This window comes from Spinacia oleracea, chromosome 5 (assembly GCF_020520425.1).
Source record: "Spinacia oleracea cultivar Varoflay chromosome 5, BTI_SOV_V1, whole genome shotgun sequence".
Lineage (NCBI taxonomy): Eukaryota > Viridiplantae > Streptophyta > Magnoliopsida > Caryophyllales > Amaranthaceae > Spinacia > Spinacia oleracea.
In genome coordinates this window covers 47,621,648-47,643,797 of record NC_079491.1, presented here as the reverse complement: position 1 = coordinate 47,643,797, position 22,150 = coordinate 47,621,648, and positions in this window count along the sequence as shown.

Sequence of the window (22,150 nt, the reverse complement as noted above, 5' to 3'; positions counted from 1 at the left end):
CATAAGATATAAATGTGATCTAGTATGGCCCGACTTCATCTTGAAGAGTCAACTTCAAACTCCGTCTTTGAAAATGGATTGGAAACTCCGTCTTGAATTTCACCATGGGAGGCGTCATTTTCTTCAAATAGGATATGCTATAATTGAAACTAATTACAACTATTTGATGGTACGCAGACCATATTTAAAATAAGGACGTATCTAGCCCCTATATATAGCTGAACGCATCAAGTGACATCCTGATCCCATTCGGAAACGCGTTAAGAAATCCGAAAGTCAAAAATCGCCAGGAAAGGACTTTCAGCGCCCAAAGCTGGGCGCCGAAATAATTAACGCCCAGCCTTGGGCGCCGAAAATGCAGCCCAAGGCCCAGATTTCACAAAACGCAGAGCAGGAAAAGACTTAAAACCGTGTTGCTAGACACGAGGCCCTATTGCAATTAAGATCAAGCCCAAAAGCACCTTTAAGCTCCCAAATAGCAAAAATGGTAAAACTTGGTCGGAACTTAGACTTGTTTCAAGGAACATATATGTACACTTTTCAAAATAAATATGAAATATCAAGGTCATTCTTCGAAACACCAAAAAATGTTGTTAAGTCGTTGGTTTCTCAAAAAATGTTTGTCTGTCAAAGATTAATCCGGGCCAAGCTAAACCGGATGATATTAAACCTCGTCGCCCGAAGACTGAAGTCGCACCCCATGACTTCGCCAAAATAGCACACCACTATGAAAGGTCGCTCGCACATACGAGCACGACCCCAAACATGATTAAAAGACGTTATGAAGTATGCGAAAAATGACCAACAAAAGCCCAAGTGCTTGAGGGCTCGCGAAAAGTATACTCCAACAAAGAGTGCGCAATTGAAATCACATTCCCGAACTACGTTATACGTCTTCCCATGTTTGGATGATCTCAAAAGAACAGGTTCGACCTCAGAAAAGGGTCGTCATCGACACTTGTACATGGTCCTCTGATCAAAAACCAAGTTGTGGCAAAAATCGAGCCATAAAGACTAGCTCAAAACCACGAAAGAAGACGGTCGCAAGACAACGGTCCGTCTGAACCCGTTGTCAACCCACGTTCAGGTTACAACTAAATTCGAGCACCCCTCGAAAGAATTCGCTCTTGCAAGAATGAACAAAAGAAATTCTCAAAAAAAAGAAATCACGATGAAAAAATAGGAAACTTGCCCATCTCAGTTGGCAAAGATCACGTCACGAACCACGCGAGTTCCAAAACGAAAAACGAATTCAGGGACGTCCACCCTCAGCGGGCGGGGTCTGCGTCACTAGCCGCGCAGGTCCTCAGTTTTCCAAAAATGAAATTTTCAAAATTCAAAATGAAACAAGCTCGCCATCTTCAGCCGGCGGGGTCTACGGCGCAAACCACGTAGGTCCTCATTTTCAAAAAATAAACACAAAACAAATTTCAAAAATAGATTCGTCCACTTCTATCGGACGGGGTGTCCACCCTTAGCGGACAGGTTCGCCATCTTTAGCAGGCGGGGTCTACGTCACGAAACCGCGTAGGTCCTTATTTTCAAATTTCAAAAATAGATTCGTCCACTTCTATCGGACTGGGGTGTCCACCCTTAGCGGACAGGCTCGCCATCTTTAGCCGGCGGGGTCTGCGTCGCTAACCGCGCAGGTCCTTAATCACTACAGCGATAACTTTTTTCTGGTTTTCCGTTTTTTCCAAAAAAAGAACGATGTGAGTAGCTTTCCCTTTTTTCCAAAGATTGGTTTTCCGTTTTTCCGAAAAAGAACGATGTGAGTAGCCTTCCCTTTTTTCCAAAATTTAAAAGGATTCGTTTTCCGTTTTTCCAAAAAAAAAGAGAGAACTATGTGCTGGATTTTCCTTCGTTTTACGTCCCATAAAAACAAGGGGGTTTTCTCGTTTAGCTAACCCTGAAAATGAGAATCTTTAAAAACATTTTTACCTCGTGATTGGGCTTGGCTAGGCCCAATTACACTTTATAGCTTTGATTTCGAAAACATCTGTAGCTACTCCCAATGACAAAGTGAGGGAGTTTCTACGCTTCTTTAGATACTTCCAATGACAAAGTGAGGAAGTTTCTATACTATCCGTTGACAAATCCCAATGACACGTGAGGGATATGTCGACACTTCAAGTGATGACCCTTAAGTCAAATGTTATCACTCGGGGGCTCGTGAGACCCTCGCAAAAACAAGTCACCATGGCTTGTGCGACGCACTCCGTCTAATACTTTGACCATCGTCTTACTCCAAGACTCAGTCAAAGTGGGGGCTAACTGTAGACACCTACTTTTGTCCCCATTCCCCAAGTTCGATGATGAAAACGTAAATCTCCACTTGACAACGCATCTCCTATAAAATAACGAATCTCAATTCCCCTTTTCATTTCACCCGAAACCTGCTATTTATAGAAACCTGCTATTTATGGAAACCTGCTAAAAATAGTAACTGCCGTAATGGGTAGTTGCTAAAAGTGGCAAGTCATAAAAGATAGAAACCTGTCAGAATTAGGTGTTGCACTCCAACATAAATCCTAAATGAGATAGAGATTATGAGAGAATCCTAGTCCTAATATGATTCGAAAATAAGAGTCACGTATTAATTAAAATCCTAGCGAGCCTAGAGTTCGTAACGGGCCCAGATGCATTCCATCATAAAATTAATACGCACTAAAAGACTCAATTACGTCTCATACACTCCGGATTCTAAGAGTCCGAATCTGACAAAGAAACGGCCCAAACATCAATTTCAACGCCCCGCCCAGGGCGCTGAAATTGCCAGGATCCTATTTTCAATGCCCAGAGCTGGGCGCTGAAAATACCTGGGACGTGTTCTTTCCTAATTCCTCGTGGATTAGAGTTCTAAAATTCTATCTTTCCACGAACTCTTTTCTATAAATAGGGCCCTAAGCTCGACGTGAAAGAGACAACACACAATTATTATTCTGAGTATTGACTCCACCCCTAAGCCTCACGCTGCGAAATTGATCACGCGTTCTGTCGCAATCGATCCATAAATCGAACAGAACGTATCCTGTCCCATAACTTGAGATTCGTTAAATAAAAGGAGAAATAGAAAAGTCAAAGTGGTTAGTTTTCTGAGAACTGTGACGCACCTCTCAAGGGTGCGTCGTAATGTGTCCGTTTTCTATGATTTAATTGCTTTCCTCGCCCTTTTATGAACTGTTAAACTAATTAAATCTGATTGTTCTATCACGCCTAATAAAGATTATGTTTTTGGGAAATTGGATTATCATGCTAGGTCCCTTAATACAATCTAAATCAGATAATCGCGCTCGATCTAGTATTATATGTTGCATATTGTTAAAATCGACTCAGATTAGTTTAATAGTTAACGCATGTCCCTTCAATTATTTATGCTGAGCTAGTAAGGATATCCTGCCTCTGGAGTTATCGAAGAGCGAGTACTCCTCTCGGTAGTTACAGTCCCCCGAACCCTCAATCTCTACCCTGCGGGTGTACGTTGAGCGATCCCCACCACTAGGGATCACAAGGGAACCTACGGCCGTCGTGGTCAAACATAATTGCACTCCCTTTATGTCACGATAACCGGGTTTTGTCATTTTTTCTCATTGTCGTTAAAAACTGAATGGCGACTCCTATATTACTAGTCAATTGGGTGTAAACTCACAGGAAATCCAATTACACTTGATTTGACAAAAAGAAGCGTCACACCAACGAGGGACGAGGTCACGCATTAGCCTCGTGCTTTTTCGACCCCCTCACAGTGGCGACTCCACTGGGGATAGTGAAGGAAATACTCGTGCTTGTAGGAAATCAAAATAGTCGAAGGGTGAAACGATCCTACCCCGCGTTGATTTCCCCATCAAGTTGGGACGACCTGAAAATCAGCATATTAATGTGAACGGGCAGAACCGCATAACGAATCTTGGCTCCCTCAGGGAGTTTGGACTAAGGATACCCATCGCCAACCGGGGGGTGCATACGATTCGAATGTTGTCCACTCGGCACTTTCGCTAGTAGTACACCCGTCCCAAACCCAATCGCTCGCCCACTAGGTCCCTCTCGCCTGCATGCCCCTTGGCTTGCACTTGCGGGTTGGCCTTTTGGGACGAAATTCGTCTGTTGAAAGCACTACCCCGACCGGGGCATGTGGTGGATCTGCGATAGAAGCGGTACCAAGCCAGGCGCAAATAACTACCCATAGAAGCCTATCATAAACTACATGACATATTATTATTGCCTCATGATGGAATGTTAGTTATGTGTAGCGAAATATATGATTGTGTGTGACAAACTATCCTAGAAAAACCAACGACCTTAAAAATTGCCCAAACATTCATAAACCAATGTGCCAAAGAGTTATACCGAAATACGTGTTTCGCAAACCCGAACGATCGCCACAAAAATAAGCGACGCTCGGGGTAACGAATCCCACAAACGCTGCACAACGCGTAAAGGACGTTATTAGGCAAGCACGCAAAATCGAACTCGCATAAACAAAAGTAGACGCAAACAGAAAATGAGAACCAGCCAGGGACACATTTTCAACGCCCCTGGCTGGGCGCCAGAATTTCTCACGCCCGACGTTGGGCGCTGAAGTTGCTGTTTGGCCTTCTGGTCAGGCGCAGCAGCCTCGGTGCCCGCGAAAAAGAAAACACGTAGCAAAAAAACCGTTCGTAAAAAAAAAATTGCTGCGAGGGCGTAAGTAAAGCACTCGATTCTAAAAGCGACTCATAAAAAAGAATAACTCTTTGCGTCGTTGTTAGGCCTCCTACGACGACAATGCTCGGCACCAAAACCGAACATGCTAATAATTATGAATGTCACACGGGCAAGTGTTTCGAAAATCCAAAGAATGACCAAAAGAAAGAACTAAAAGTGTACCAACAAAAGAAAGAGTGAAAAACCAATAGAGAGAGTCGAAGTCTAGACTAAGTAATACTTGAAACTTTGGGACCTAAACTTTAGCTTATCTTATGAATAGGACTGGTCCTGCCACTTGGTGCTGATCAGGAAATCAACGGTTAGTGCGCTTCGAAGATACATCCCCAACACCAGGTTTAGTGACTCCAAGCTCCGTCCGTCATCCCTCATTTCAAGGATCTCCGCTTCCCCAACCTCGATTCGCACCCTCAAACATGTCCATCGAAGAATTGCGAGACCAGATGGCTCAAATGACCCAACTCATGGGCCAACTGAAAATGGAAAACGAAGCCTTAGCGGCTGCACAAGTCAAAAATGACCTCGATAACGAGAAGAGGATTGAAAAAATGGTCCTACAACAAACCATGGGGAGCAAGTACTTCTCCCTCGATCCTGAACCTTTTCCTGACAATCCCCGTGATCATCTATTGAGCTTTGTGAATGCCATGAACTTGAAAGGCGTGGACAAGTCCATGTATTTACCTGCCTTTCCTTTGTCCTTAGAACCTGTACCGCTCAAATGGTACTATCACCAGGACCCTAAGCTCTTCCCCACTTGGGAAGACTTTGTCAATGTCTTCATCAAGCAATACTCGTCGAACATGGATTTTCAAGTCACCATGCGCGAGCTGGAAGTTCTCTTCCAAAAGAAAAATGAGGGTTTCACAACCTACTTTTCTAGATGGAGGGATCAGGCGGCCCAACTAATCAATAGGCCTCCCGAAACAGAATTGGTCCAAAAATTCATTGACAACCTAGACCCGGCCTACAGACAACACCTTAGGTACCTGGGACTTGACACTTTCAAAAGAGTTTATGATGTGGGAATAAAGATCAAGGATGATCTCGCAAAAACAATACAAAGTAAACCCGCATACAAAAGCAACACCTACAACAGGGGCAACACATCCCAAGCCCAAGAAGTCCATGCCGTAGAGGAAACTCCCGCCCGAAGAAGCCCTGGAAGATGGGTCCGAGACCGAAAGTTTGCCCCACTCGGGTCGACTTTGGTACAAGCCTTCGAAAGACTAACCAATCAAGGAATGTTGAGACCTATGGGCCCCACCCGTGACCCTCCTGTCAAGAGCAAATATTGGGTCAAAGGTACTTATTGCAAATTCCATCAAGGAAATGGACATGACACTGAAAACTGCTGGAACCTAAAAAATACAATCCAGGACATGATAGAGGATGAAGTGATACCTCTCCCTAACGTTGGCAAACCCAACAACAACAAGAGCCCACTCGGCTCTTGTCACATCTCTCTCGACCAACAAGAAAATGAGAACTTTGACCCGACGGTGTACATTACACCACAAGGTGCACCACTCGCCGTGGTCCCCGTGGATCGAATCGAGAGAGAAGTGTGCGGTGTGTGGGATGATGAGGCTGAAGATATTTACCTATCTCAAGTGTCGGGCCAGGACCTCTTTACTGAAACTTGGCCCGGGTATGCTCTCATTGACACCACCCCTCAGGAGCCCGAGGTCGACAACCTCACCCGATCCGGAAGAATATACCAACCGGATATTCGCCCACCTCCTATGGACGATATCCTAGTTAGGCAAACTCCTGAGAATGGATGGCACACCCCCGTCGCGGAAATCATTGAAAATCCTCTTTTGAAACAACTAAAAAGAACTAACGCCGAAATTACCATTTGGGATCTCATGTGTACTTCAAAAGAACATCGCGAAAAGCTTATTCGCTCACTCGACCTCATCTCAGTACCTACAGATATCACACCTGACTCATTGGTTAGCCATGTCACGAGAGATGCCGGAGAAAAGGCCATAGTTTTCACTGACAAAGACTTGCCCAAAGAGGGGGGTGCTCACAATAAAGCCCTTTATCTAGTTGTTGGATGCAAAGGACAAAACATCCCCCTAGCACTCGTAGATAATGGTTCGGCGGTTAATGTTTGCCCATTGCGAACCGCCCATTGCTTGGGGCTAGGAAACGATGACTTCCAAACCTCCACGCAAGGGGTACGAGCTTATGATAACTCCCGAAGGCCCGTGTTGGGAAAAATCAACCTTACCATACAAACCGGGCCTGTGGCACGCACCACGGAGTTTCAAATAATCGACATCAAGCCCACTTTCAACCTCCTCTTGGGGCGACCTTGGCTCCATGACTTAGGAGGTGTGGCTTCTACCTTGCACCAAATGGTTAAACTTAACCATAACGGGATAATACTAGAAATCCGCGCCCCTCCTCTCGACGTCAGTTGTACTATGGTTGGAACGGCCGAAACTGCAGACGACCTTTACGGGTTTCAAATGGAAGAAGCAATCCAGTTCATCGAAGACTATGATCCAGCATTCCTAGACCCGCACGCATCCCGAGTCATCCCTAGAATGCTGTTAGCTCAAGGTTATTTCCCTGGAACCCCATTGGGCGTAAGGAAGAAGGAATGCATATTCCATCCTTTACCCAACAAATCTACTCCCTTTGGCTTAGGCTATGAACCAACGGAGGAAGATATTGCTGACCGCCTGTCTGGGCTACGCCTTAACAAGGCCAAACAAACCACCCTCCTTCCCCCGTATCAAAGAACCCTTAACGGAATGTTCGTTCGGGAAGGAGAAGGACACCCATGCTGTGATTTCCCTGAACCCTTCGTTCAGGATGGCTTGCTAAAACCAGGATTTGAAATCTTCCATGACTGCCACACCTTGGATGAGGCACCCCACCTCACCAAGACTAAAACAGCTGAAATATTGGACGACCAGGCTCTATAGACATTGTTTAACGAATCGAGGCCTATGGAGGACGAGACTGTGATGACTACCCTAGCTTTACAAGATGAAGGTTTCGATCCAACCCGGTTAATCGCTCCTGCATCAACACTAGACGAGATCGAGAACGGATGGGTGAAGACGTATCAGTGGGTCAATGCAAAAGGAATAGAATTCAAGATGAGTACCGGTGAAGGACCAAAGTTTTACGAGACTAAACCCAAGGCTTGAGCCACATAGAGCACCGTAGTAAAAAGCGCCTAGTAGTTCTTTAGATTGGTAAAAAAAATATAATAAAGACTTTAGATGGTCCTATGATCCCTTAGAATATAGGTCAATTTTATTTCAATATGTTTTCCTTACTTTCCAAATTAATAAAGGCGTAATATTTCTCCTAAAATTTTTATTCTAACACTAAAGTAAGCACCAAATGTACTTGCGAAATACAAAAATAAAGAGGCGGCCCACTCTAGGCCCAATAAACGAGGCCCACTCGGTCTTGAAATAGTGCCATGGCAACCAATTCCCGAAACCCACAAAATAAACCGCACCATCCCCTTCATATCCCCAAAACATAAAGGTCAACCAGTGTCATCATAAAAGTCAATCCATGCAACCCAAAGAAATCGAAGGAAATCAAAATCCAAAACAAAAGCAAATGTTGCTTAAAAAGGGAATTAATAAAATGTAACCCCGCCATACCCTTCAAAAACGACACGCACCTCAACCCACCTCAAAATCCTACACAAAGATCTTCATATCTTCCACACCCTAACTCCATTTTCAAACCCGTTTCGAGTCACGGATAGAAAAAAATAATCCGGACAAAAATGCATCTCACGCTAACAGTCAAAAAAGCCTCCGAAATAGCCTCAAAATTGATTTTAAATACGAGCAAAAATCAAAGCACTAAAACGAAAAAAAGAAAAAAGAAATGCAAGAACACGTGAAGCAAAGCGTCAAAAACGACCGCCCAAATCATTTTCGGCGCCCAGGGCTGGGCGCCGAAATCTTTGACGCCCCAGCCTGGTCGTTGAAACTCTCTGCCTGCCTAATTTTTAGAAGTGCTCGTCATTTTATCCGCACATAACGGAAAAATAACGAAAACTTGGGGGGTACAGCACGTATCCAAACAGGCTTACCAAAAAATATAGCCATACAAAAATAGTCGAATTTCATTTTTACATAATAGTTACGGCAAAAACGGTAGACGAGGCAAAAATAATGATAATACTTCACTCATTTGACCGATTAAGTAATATTCTACCACCTCAGGGCATATCTATTAAAATCCGACATCCTAGAACTTATTCTAGCTAGAACTACGCGCGACCTGATTCTGACAAGATACGTAGGCAATCCTTACCAAGGATTCGGTCCAATAAAAAAAAACATATATAAATTATGCAAAAAGTGTTAGACATATAAAAATATAAAAAAGAGGAGAAACAAAAAAATGAAAAATAAAATACGCCTTTATTGAAAAATAATAAGAAGGAAAACAAAGTGCTAAGAAATGAAAAAACAAACACAACTGAAATAAATAAAGGGCACCTACACCCTAGCAAGAACTACACTACTCTAGTTCTTCCGGATCATCAAATAAAGTCTTGTAGAGGGCAATGTTCGCAGGATCCACCCCCACAGTCTTCTGCGCTGCCCCTATATCAATCTCCATAAGAACCGGCTCCTGGACACTAACTTCCAAAGATGCCAAGGCTTCAGAAACATTCTCGGTTATAGCCCGCTCAGCCTCAAGGGCACAGACAATGGTGGGAGAAGGATTATTATCATCAACTAGACTAGTCACTGTTTTTACAGGCGGTTGAGCCTTCCTAACCCATACATTGTTCCGGCGACGACCTCCGCGAGAGCTTGCATTTCTTTTAGCAACAACAGGCCCCTTCATGTTAGGCATCTTTTTAGGCCTGGAACTGGAACGGGGAGGAACTTCCTTTCGCTTTCAATCAGGACGAGATTTCACAGTCTTAAGGCCATGGGTACGAGGTTTGGCAGAATCAGGACCCTCATACTTAACACGAATACGAGGTATCAAAAGCTCAGCCGGCTCCCCATTTCGAGCCTCGGTCCTCATAGCTTTATCACCGAAGCTCATCCACAACTTATAGTTTTCAGAAAGACCCACAAAGCCATTTGTAGCTACGGCCCAACGCGGGAGACCATCATAATACTTAGCCCACGGTTGAACCCGTGCTTGTGAAAAGGCCGCTACTTTAGGTGGTACCGTATCGGAAAAGGGGATAGTCTGCCTTAAACCGTATTGACGCATGACTCGGTAAGGGAAAATATAAGTGGGCCGAGATAGCCCCAACAAAGAAACATAAACCGATACATCAGAACCCCCGTCATAGTAGTCAAACCCCACCATGGTACCACCCACTTAATAGAACAGATGCCATGAGTAAAAAAGGAGGCCCATTCGGCCTCGTCCTGGCCTCGGTGCAAATATTTTCGGTTACCCAAGGCTATAGGGCGATAATGTTTAGGATCGGAAGGAGCTTCCAAGAGCCTAAGCCGTTCCACGAGCCAAATCTGCAAAAAACGGGTACGATCAAAGAAAGTAATAGAAAGAAAACGGTTCCTGGGGCGCAGTTTCAACGCCCAGAACCAGGCGCCGATAATTCTAGCGCCCAGCGGTACGATAAAAAAAATAATAAAAATAAAACGGTTCCTGGGGCGCAGTTTCAACGCCCAGAACCAGGCGCCGATAATTCTAGCGCCCAGCCCTGGGCGCTGAAACTCAGCCCCAAGGCATGACGAATAAAAAATATATATGCAAAAAAAAAAACGTATACGTGCGCAAAGAAAAAAACGATTACCTGCAGTAATAGGGGGCTTCCCTTAAAATATTCAGATTTGGCGTCCTTCTTCAGCTCATCCGCACTCAGCAAAGTCTCGGCAACCACCAACGGCATAATAGAATAGCAACTTTCCATCTGGCTAATCAAGGGGATCAACCTTATGTCACCGAACTCACCATTGTTATTCGACAGCAAATAATGATTCAACAAGCAAAATACAAGGGCTCGAATATTCAATTTCTGTTCGGTCATATTCTTACTAGGCCTAAAGTGGTGTTTTACAAGTTTTGCCAAATTAACCTCATCACCTACAACAACTTCAGCAAGCATGTTAGCATCTAGTCCTAGGAAAGCCCCTATGGTTGTTTTACTCTCTTCAATAGTGCCAGGAGTGGTAGGGGTAGCATTAGTAGGATAACCAAGGATCGCAGCAAATTCATCTGGAAAAGGACATATTTCGTTGCCCCGAAAGACAAAAACATGATGATCGGAATCCCAAAAGCTTAGGGCTGCGTGCAGAAAATTATAGTCAATGTTAATTTGTTGTAAGCCTAAAAGTGCCTCTAAGTGGTATTCTTTCAACAAAGCCTTTTCTGTAGGATTAAGGGCCCGTAGCCAACGCCTAACAGCCCGTTGGAGTGAGAAAGTGGGAATCGACATGACGAAAGCAAGGAGTAACTAAAACGCAGCAAAGAAAAAGGAAATTGAGAGTGATGGAAAATAAGGACGTATCTAGCCCCTATATATAGTTGAACGCATCAAGTGACATCCTGATCCCATTCGGAAACGCGTTAAGAAATCCGAAAGTCAAAATTCGCCAGGAAAGGACTTTCAGCGCCCTAAGCTGGGCGCCGAAATAATTAACGCCCAGCCTTGGGTGCCGAAAATGCAGCCCAAGGCCCAGATTTCACAAAACACGGAGCAGGAAAAGACTTAAAATCATGTTGCTAGATACGAGGCCCTATTGCAATTAAGATCAAGCCCAAAAGCACCTTTAAGCTCCAAAATAGCAAAAATGGTAAAACTTGGTCGGAATTTAGACTTGTTTCAAGGAACATATATGTACACTTTTCAAAATAAATATGAAATATCAAGGTCATTCTTCGAAACACCAAAAAATGTTGTTGTGAGGGGGTCGAAAAAGCGCGAGGCTAATGCGTGACCTGTCCCTCGTGGGTGTGACGATTCTTTTTATTCAATCAAGTGTAATTGGAGTTCCTGTGAGTATACACCCAATCGACTAGTAATATAGGAGTCGCCATTCAGTTTTTAACGCCAATGAGAAAAACTGACAAAACCCGGTTATCGTGACATAAAGGGAGTGCAATTATGTTTGACCACGACGGCCGTAGGTTCCCTTGTGATCCCTGGTGTGGGGATCTCTCAATATACACCCGCAAGGTAGAGATTGAAGGTTCGGGGGACTGTAACTACCGAGAGGAGTAATTCGCTCGTCGATAACTCCAGAGGCAGGATATCCTTACTATCTCAGCATAAATAATTGAAGGGACATGCGTTAACTATTAAACTAATCTGAGTTAATTTTAGCAATATGCAACATATAATCTTAATCCGATCGTGATTATCTGATTTAAATAACATTAAGGGACCTAGCATGATAATCCGATTTCCCAAAAATATTATATTTGATAGGCGTGATAGAACAATCATATTAGGTTAGTTTAACAGTTCATAAAAAGGGCGAGGAAAGCGGTTAAATCATCGAAAAGGGACACATTACGACGCACCCTTGAGAGGTGCGTCAGGGTTCTCAGAAAACTAACCACTTTGACTTTGCTATTTCTCCTTTTTATTTAACGAATCTCGATTATGGGACAGGATACGTTCTGTTCGATTTATGGATCGATTGCGACAGAACGCGTGAACGGTTTCGCAGCGAGAGGCTTAGGCTAAGGGGTTTAGAGTCAATACTCAGAATATATTATGTGTTGTTGTGTGTTTTCACGTCGAAACTAGGGGTCTATTTATAGGGAAGAGTTCGTGGAAAGATAGAATTGCAGAGTTCTAATCCACAAAGAATTAGGAAAAGAAACGTACCCAGGTATTTTCAGGTGCCCAGAGCCAGGCGTTGAAAATAGGGTATGGGCAGTTTTTTGTTTAGTCAGATTCGGATTCTAAAATCCGTAGAGTTTGAGATTAATTTGAGTCTTTTAGCGCGTATCAATTTGTGACGGAATGCGTCTGGGCCCGTTACCAACTCTAGGCTCGTTAGGATTTTAATTAATACGTAACTCTTATTTCCGAATCCTTTTAGGAATAGGATTCTCGCAGTTTTCTATCTCATTTAGGATTTATGTTGGAATGCAACACCTAATTCTGACAGGTTTCTATCTTTTATGATTTGCCACTTTTAGAAGCTACCTTTTACGGCAGTTACTATTTTTAGCAGGTTTCCATAAATAGCAGGTTTCGGGTAAAATGGAATGGGGAATCGAGATTCGTTTATTTTATAGGAGATGCGTTGTCAAGTGGAGATTTATGCTTTCATCATCGAGCCTTTCCCTTGCTGGAATGGGGACAAAAGTAGGTGTCTACAGTTAGCCCCCACTTTGACTGAGTCTTGGAGTAAGACGATGGTCAAAGTATTAGACGGAGTGCGTCACACAAGTCATGGTGTATGTGACCTGTTTTACGAGGGTCTCACGTGCCCTCGAGTGATAACATTTGACTTAAGGGTCATCACTTGAAGTGTCAACATATCCCTCACGTGTCATTGGGATTTGTCAACTGATAGTATAGAAACTTCCTCACTTTGTCATTGGAAGGATCTAAAGATGCGTAGAAACTCCCTCACTTTGTCATTGGGAGTAACTACAGATATTTTCGAAATTAAAGCTGTAAAGTGTAATTGGGCCTGGCCAAGCCCAATCACGAGGTAAAACGTTTTTAAAGATTCTCATTTTCAGGGTTAGCTAAACGAGAAAACCCCCTTGTTTTTATAGGAAGTAAAACGAAGGAAAATCCAGTATCCTTGTTTTTATAGGAAGTAAAACGAAGGAAAATCCAGTAAAAGTTATCGCTGCAGCGACTAAGGACCTGCGCTGTTAGTGACGCAGACCCCGCCCGCTGAAGGTGGGCGAGCCTGTCCTCTGAGGGGGACCCCCCGTCCGATAGAAGTGGACGAATCTGTTTGATATTTTTGAAAATAAGGACCTACGCGGTTTGTGACGTAGACCCCGCCCGCTGAAGGTGGCGAACCTTGTCCGCTGAGGGTGGAAACCCCGTCCGCTGAAGTGGACGAATCTGTTTGAAATTTTTTTGAAAATAAGGACCTACGCGGTTTGTGACGTAGACCCCGCCCGCTGAAGGTGGCGAACCTTGTCCGCTGAGGGTGGGCACCCCGTCCGCTGAAGTGGACGAATCTGTTTGAAATTTTATTTTGTTTTGTTTTTTTTGAAAATAAGGACCTACGTGGTATGCGCCGTAGACCCCGCCGGCTGAAGATGGCGAGCCTATTTTAAATTTGAAGACTTTATTTTTCGAAAACTGAGGACCTGCGCGGCTAGTGACGCAGACCCCGCCCGCTGAGGGTGGGCGAGCCCATTTCGAATTTCTTATTTTGCCTATGTAGAAGGGCTTTTGTGATTACAACCTGTTGGTGGGTCGTAATTTTCCCTGATTAGATGTGTCCTGTAAGTGGGTCCACATTGTGTATATTTTTGTTTAACGATATTTTATTTTATTATTTCTTATTTATTATTATTTTTTCAAAATACCGTTTTTTTTCTTTTTTGGGATAGAAATAAGATAACGGATATCTTTACACAAAGTAGGGGAGCACGCGTGCCCGACAGCGAATATTCGCTGTCTGGGAAGCATTTTCAGCGCCCAGGCCTGGGCGCGAGAATTTTTAACGCCCAGAGCTGGGCGTTGAAAATGCGAAAGGAGGACTGGTCTTTAAATTCGCGGACCGTCTCCTTCCTTTCCCATTTCCGCCATTTTCGCTCAAGCTCTCCACTTCTCTCTACTGATCTTTGCTCGTTTCTTTCACTTTTCTTCACGAGTTCTACTCCAAATCACTTCCTAACCTTCCCAATGTAAGTGATTTTCAATAATTTCGAGATTTTTCGTCAATTTCAGTATTTTGTCAAGTATTTTTGTGCATGAAATTGATTTGGGGGTTTTTGATTTTGTGCCCCTTTTCTTCAATTAGATAGTTGGAAATGTTCCACATAACATGTTAATTAGTTTGTGCATGTTAATATTTGCAAGTATGTTGATTTTTGTTGAATTTGGGCATTTTCGTGCTAGCCCCCAAGTATACCTACGAATCTAGTATTTTCTTATAATGTAGGTGTTCTTAGTATATTGCTTGCGTTCCTCATAATTCATGAATGACGAATTATGGGAGAATTTTGATTTTGCTGGAGTTAATTTTTACTTAGGGAATTTCGCTAAGTATGAACTTAGTATCATGTTTTTTAGGGAACAAAAAAATTGTATGACTCCATTTTATGAGTGAAATGCACTCTTTTTTAGGGATCGGTATGAGTTCCGATTTTGTCAAAGGTATAATGCCTTATTGTATTGTTGATCAGCATGTCTGACGAGTCGTTATCCCCTCCTGGCGGCCACGAGGTGCGTGGCATGACGCGTCAGTCGACTGGCCCGGGTCCCCTATGGGTGGGCCCTGAGCTTTACGATGGTCGTGATCTACACTACGACCTAGAGCACCATGTGACTTCCCGCCTTCACGCGAGGAGACAGACTACGGTTCGCGGTTATGGCGCCGCGACGAGTGAGACCATTTTTAGCTATCTGAGCTCGGACGGCCAGGCCTTGGTGAGGGCGAGCTCACTGTTTCCGGTGGTTGAGACCTTCTGGGAGATACTACGGCTCAACATCTCCCTGTCCTTTCTGCGGTCGTTCATGAGGTGGTGGTGGGATACCACCAACACCTTCCATTTTCCTTGGGGCGAGATGACGATCACTTCTGAGGACTACACAGCTTTGACGGGTTTGACCTTTACAGGGAACCCCGTTCGTCTGAGGTCGGACGGCCCATCGCCGACTGTTGCTGAGGGTACCAGGCTCCTGGGCTCGTGGATGGGTAGCAGGTTTACCTTCGTACCAGCCCCGTGGGATACCTTTCGCTGATCTGACGTGGGCTTTGGAGCACGGGGTAGAGGAGTCGCCTTCGAGACAGGCTCGGCTGTTCTACCTCCATTTTATTACTTCCACTTTTCTATCGGGTCCGACTTACACCTTTGACCCGAGGTGGATAGGCATAGTGGAGGACGTGTCTACATTGGGTGACTATCGCTGGGGCGATGTGGGCTATGCGACGCTTGTTGGCCAGATGAGTTTGTCGGTGCGCGTCTCGGACCCGAGTATACGTCACTTTGTGATTACATTAGCGGGAGTGCCGCGTTTGATCGAGGTATGTGCCTAGACTTTCTTTTGTTTTTCTCGCTTTTACCCGGCCTCTTTTTTTTTAATGTTTTATTATCCTTTTTTCTTTTTGCAGCTGTGGGCCTTCGAGCACTTACCCTGGCTGGCTCCCCGAAAGGGGCAGAGGCCTTTGGAGTTCCCTGCCGGTCGCCGTTGGGGTTGGAGGAAGAAGCTGACAGTGCGTCCACCGCCCGATACCGTGTGGGATCTTATCCGGGACGGGAACCCTGAGCATGTACAGAATCTTATCCTCTATCTCGTATTTCGTCATTCTTTTTCATGTGCGAGATCTGACTGCGTTTTGTACGAAAACAGGTGGTTTGGACCCCATGGCTCTCTTTTAGGGGTACCCATGCTTCGGTCAGGGAGAGTTATGCCCTGAGCCAGATGCGGGTCTTGTTCGTTGGCCGCCGGGACCCTGTCTGGTACCTGGGAGAGCGGGTACGTATGCAGACGGTCGGGGTTTTTTCGGTGCCCAGGCCTCCGCCTGCGACCATGCTGTCTACTCGCTCGATAGGCGAGTCGTGGAGGGTCCACTCGAGGACTGGTGTGCCGGCGACAGAGTTGGTGATAGAGGGAGCTAGCTATTACCAGTTTATCCAGGATTCTCTTCGTCTCCCGGAGCCTGGCGCTGTAAGTTGCCTCCTTTTTTTTGTATTGATTTTAGTGTTTTCATGTTCGTGCCTATGTGCTTATGCTTACTGTGTTTTGTGCAGGAGGGTCCTGACCCTTTGTTGGGGGGATGGGTGCTTCCCGATGCTCGGATCTCGTATACCGGAGAGAGTGGATCAGAGATTGTGGAGACTTTCCCGGAAGACCGCGTTTTCCATGCTCCGCTCCCTGAGGGAGTAGAGGCGGTATGCACCTTTCATTTGTGTACTCTTCTTTATATTTTTTCTTTCTTTTTTACTGACAGTCTTGTTTTAGGTTCCGGCCCGTACGGCCAATGCGATGGTGGGGGTGATCAACCGGTTGAAGTCCGCGTTGGTTCGAGCTCGGTCTGCACTTTCTTGCAGGAGCCCCCACTCTACTCGGGTAATGTGCCCTCTCTTTTTTTCTTTTGATCTGTACCTTTGGTTTGGCTTTCGGTTATTCACTCTCTTTTTTGTCCCTTTTTGCAGACGGCTACTGGGCGTGCTGGGGCCGACGACGCGGGTCCCTCGGGCGGGGGACATGGTCGTCGCGAGAGAGAGAGAGAGCACAGCACTCGCCCCTACGGCATCGCCGTTCTGACGCGGGGGCGAGTTCTTCCGGGGAGAGGTCCGAGCCGGAGCGTAGGCGGCGTTCCGTATCGGTGGCCCGAGAGCCTAGCCCCGAGTTGCAGTCGCAACCTCATTTTTGGGGTGACTCTGGCTGGGTCCCTCATACCACGGGGAGTGGAGTGGATGGACCGGCGAGGCTTGGAGACATGGAGCCGATGACGTGTCTTAGGCTTACCTCCTGTTTTATGCATATTCATTCTTGTGTTCCGCATGTATATATATATTTTTTGCGATTTTTGGTGCAAGAATGTTTTGAGCCTTCCGTGGGCTTTGTTTTAACATATTATAGGAATATTAGCTTCCTAAAGCAACGACGAATTTTTAAAAGGAAAAGACTTTCGTAAAAACAATGAGTTCATATAAGAGTGCACATATATTTTTAGACTAACCGACTACTTGGGGTATTTGTTTTTTGCCGACTCGTGTCATACTCCTTTGTTGGGCTTTTCCTGGAAACTCTTGTGGCTTTTTCATTTTATTTGGTCTTGCCTGTGCATGGGTTAGGGTAGAGTGCCCTTTGCGATATCTTTTCTTCTTGATGCGTTGCATGACTTTATTATTTTATAATTTTTTATTGGACCGAATCCTTGAGAAGGATTGCCTACGTATCTTGTCAGAATCAGGTCGCGCGTAGTTCTAGCTTTTTGAAAAACCTTTTTTGAAAGGGTCTTCATTACTCGTCTGCTTTCCCCCCAAGTGTTCGTGGTTCTTTTGAGGGTTAGAAAAAGGAGTACGAACACTTTGTAGAAGCGGGAGGGTAGGTGGCAAGAGAGAACAACGCCCGATTTGGGGCGAAGGAAATATCGGCGCCCAGGCCTGGGCGTTAGAAATAACAGCGCCCAGTCCTGGGCGTTGAAGTTTTGTCCTTCGATTTTTCTACTTTATCGAGTTTTATGCCGTTTATTTAGAGTAATGCGCAGAATGTTTGCTTATGAGTTTTAATGTGTTTTATTAGATGCCTTAACTCCGGACTGAATTAAATATAGTATTTTTTCAATTGGTCTAAGTTCGTGAGGTTAGCGAATTCCGCTCCATCTATGTCGGCTAGTTGGACTGCTCCGCCAGGTAGGATGGTCTTTACAAAATATGGTCCCGTCCAGTTAGGCCGGAATTTTCCTCGAGGGTCCGTAGTAGGTGCGCGGACTTCTTTTAAAACAAAATCGCCTTCTTTGATGTTTCGAGGTTTGACTCTTTTGTTGAATTGCCTTGCGATGCGCTTTTGATACACTTGCACGTGATGTAGAGCTCTCAACCTCCGTTCGTCTAAAAGGACGAGTTCGTCGTACCTAGCTTGAACCCAATCAGCTTCGGGTAGCTTGCTTTCTAGGACGATCCGGAGGGAGGGAATCTTCAACTCGACCGGTTGGACTGCTTCCATTCCGTATACCAAGGAGTAGGGTGTTACTCCAATGGAGGTGCGGATTGAGGTTCGATAGCCCCATAATGCGAAGTGTAATTTATTGGGCCAATCCTTATAATTTTCGGCCATTTTTTCGATTATGACTTTAATATTTTTGTTGGCCGCCTCTACCGCGCCGTTCATTTGCGGCCTGTAGGGAGAGGATTTATGGTGTTTGACATGATATTTTTTGAGCAGGTCTTGGACTTCGGCCCTGAAGTGGGAACCTTGGTCACTTATGATTTCATGTGGAACCCCGTATCGACAGAATATGTTCTTTTCTAGGAATCGAGCGACATGTTTGGCTGTTAACTTTGCATAGGAAACTGCCTCTACCCATTTAGTGAAGTAATCAATTGCAACTAAAACGTACTCGTGTCCCCCTACGCCTGTTGGTGTTACCTTGCCAATTATATCTATACCCCAGGTGGAAAAGGGCCATGGAGAAGTGAAGGTGTATAGTTCTGAGGGAGGTAAATGGTTAAGTTACTGAAGATCTGACATTTTGGGCAAGTTTTTACAAAGTGATGGCAATCGGTTTCCATAGTGGTCCAATAGTACCCTGAGCGGGATATTTTTCGGGATAGCATTTTTCCGTTCATATGGGGTCCGCACACGCCGTTATGGTATTCTTCCATTAGTCTTTGGGCTTGGTTTTGATGGACACAAAGTAACTTGATTTTATTCGGCGTGTATTTGTACAGTTCTCCCAGAATTATGCTATATTGTGAAGCGAGGAGGCGCAGGGCCTTTTGTGCTCGCGGGGAAGTGTTTGGGGGGAATTCCCCACTTGTTTTGTAACGAAGGATGTCCGTGTACCATGGTTCTTCCTCGGTGTTTTCTAGTTCGGAGTCTATGGCACAACAGTAAGCCGGCTCTTTCCTTCGCTCGACCCGAAGGGTCATTCCGTCCAATTCATTCGGGATGTTGAGCATTGAAGCTAGCTTCGCTAGTGCATCCGCGAATTGGTTATCGTCTCTTGGCAAGTACGTATACTCGATTTTTTCAAATTGCTCGACTATTTGGTCCAAGTGAGCTTGATATTTTGAGAGACTAGTGCTTCGGACCTTCCATCTTTTGGATATATGGTTGATTATTAGGGAAGAATCCCCGAAGACTTGTAGGTATTTGACTCCGAGGCTAACTGCGGCCTCTAGCCCAACTATGCAGGCCTCGTATTCGGCGGCATTGTTTGTGGCCTCGAAGTCAAGTTTGACGGAAATTGGTATATGGGCTCCTTCGGGACTGACTAGGAGAACTCCGACGCCGCATCCTTTTTGGTTGGACGCGCCATCGAAGTATAGTGTACGTCCAATAGTCATCTTGTATCATCAGAAGTTCCTCGTCGGGGAGGAGGTAAGCTTCCGGGGTTTCCTCATTCGTGGAATGCTCGGCCAGGAATTCGGCTACCGCTCTTCCTTTGATTGTTTTTTTCCGGCATGAATTTTAGGTCGAATTCTGAGAGCATGACTAGCCACCTGGACAGGCGACCACTCATGGCGGGCTTTTCGAACACGTATTTTAAGGGATCTAGTTGTGACACTATATGAACAGTGTGGGCCAATAGGTAATGTCTGAGTTTTTTGGATGCCCAGACGAGGGCGAGACAGGTTTTCTCAAGTTCTGTGTATCTCGTCTCGTACTGTATGAACTTCTTGCTCAAGTAGTAAATGGCTCGCTCGGATCCATGTACACACTGTGAGAGCATAGCTCCTGTTGCAGTATCCGTGACGGTTAGGTATAGGCGTAGAGGGATTCCAGGTAAAGGTGGGGAGAGGACGGGTGTCTTGCTTAGGTATTCTTTGATTTTATCGAAGGCAGTTTGGCATTGTTCATCCCATTCGGCCTTTTCCTCTTTTCTTAATTTTTTGAATATTGGCTCACAAGTCATAGTAAGCTTGGAAATGAACCTACTAATGTATTGCAGCTTTCCTAGGAAGCCCCTTATCTGTTTTTCAGTTTTTGGTGGGGGCATTTCGGTAATGGCTTTGATCTTAGATGGGTCAATCTCGATTCCTCGCGTACTAACAACATATCCTAGCAATTTTCCCGAGGTTACCCCGAACACACATTTTTGTGGATTTAGTCTCATGTTATATTTCAAGATTCGAGTGAAGAATTTTTTAAGTGCCTGGAGATGACCGCGCCGGTCTTTAGATTTGACGATCATGTCGTCCACATAGACCTCGATTTCTTTATGTATCATGTCATGGAGTAACGTGGTGGCTGTTCTTTGATAGGTGGCCCCCGCGTTTTTCAAACCAAAAGGCATTACAGTGTAACAATATGTTCCCCAAGGGGTAATGAAAGTTGTTTTTTCCATGTCTTCTTCTGCCATGAGTATTTGGTTATATCCGGCGTACCCGTCCATAAAGGAGAGGAGCGCGTGTTCTGCGGTGTTGTCTACTAGTATGTCAATGTGAGGTAGGGGGAAGTCATCTTTAGGACTAGCTTTGTTGAGGTCTCGAAAGTCTACACACATTCGCACTCGTCCATCTTTTTTAGCTACGGGGACAATATTGGCCACCCATTCTGGGTAGTTGGAGACTTTTATAAAGTCGGCGTCTAATTGTTTAGTGACTTCTTCTTTTATTTTCAAGGCTATCTCCGGTTTGAGCCGCCGTAGCTTTTGTTTTACTGGTGTCATTTTGGGATCTAGCGGAATTTTATGCTCAGCGATTTCTCGATCTATTCCTGGCATGTCCTTGTAGGACCAAGCAAAGACACCCTCAAATTCCCGCAAAGTGGAGATTAGGTTGGCCTTTTCAGTGGGAGTTAAGGTGAGGCCAATTTTAATAATTTTAGGATTTTCTTCTGTTCCAATATTTACCGATTCTGTGTCCTCAATTATAGGAGTTTTGAGTTCTTGTTCGTTTACAGCTTTTATTAGTTCGGTATATTCCTCTTCTGGCTCTTTTTCGTGCTCATTAGTGGCGAGACATTCTGCATTATTACTCTGATTTTTAAGCGGCACATACTCAAGAGTTTTGTTTATCTTATTAAAGTCATGAAGCATTAGATCAAAAAGATCTCCCGGAGTAGAGATTTCCGGGTCTAAACTATTTTTGGGAGGGGTTACAATTTTGCTAGGTTCGGACTCGGAGTCAGACTCGGATTCAGACTCTAATTCTTCGTACATCGGACCCTCTCCCGCAGATATCTTGAACTTCATCCCACGAGCATTAGTCCATTTGAAAGTCTTGCGCCACCCTCGTTGGATTTGGTCATCTTTTGAGGGTGATGGAGCGATCAATTTAGTAGGATCGAACACTTCATCTTGGAGAGCTAGTGCCATAATTTCTGTTTCTTTCTTCGCTCTTTCCTTTCCTAACCCAAACAATAGCCCGAAAGCATGTGAGTTGGGGAGCGTTTTTGGCATAGCATGGTTCTTTGGGGCGAGTGGCCTTTGAGAACGTAAAGGGTCGTGTCCCAGAGCATGCATCTCTTGGGTTTGTGCGACCTCTAGGTACAGATGTTCGGGATATGCTTCTTCCATCGTGTTTCTTGATGGCTATCACGGGCAAGTACTCAGGGGCCCTGCATTATTGTTGTGGAGTAGGAGACACATTAGTTTGTTTCGTGAGTCGGTTTTTTAGGCATTCTATGACT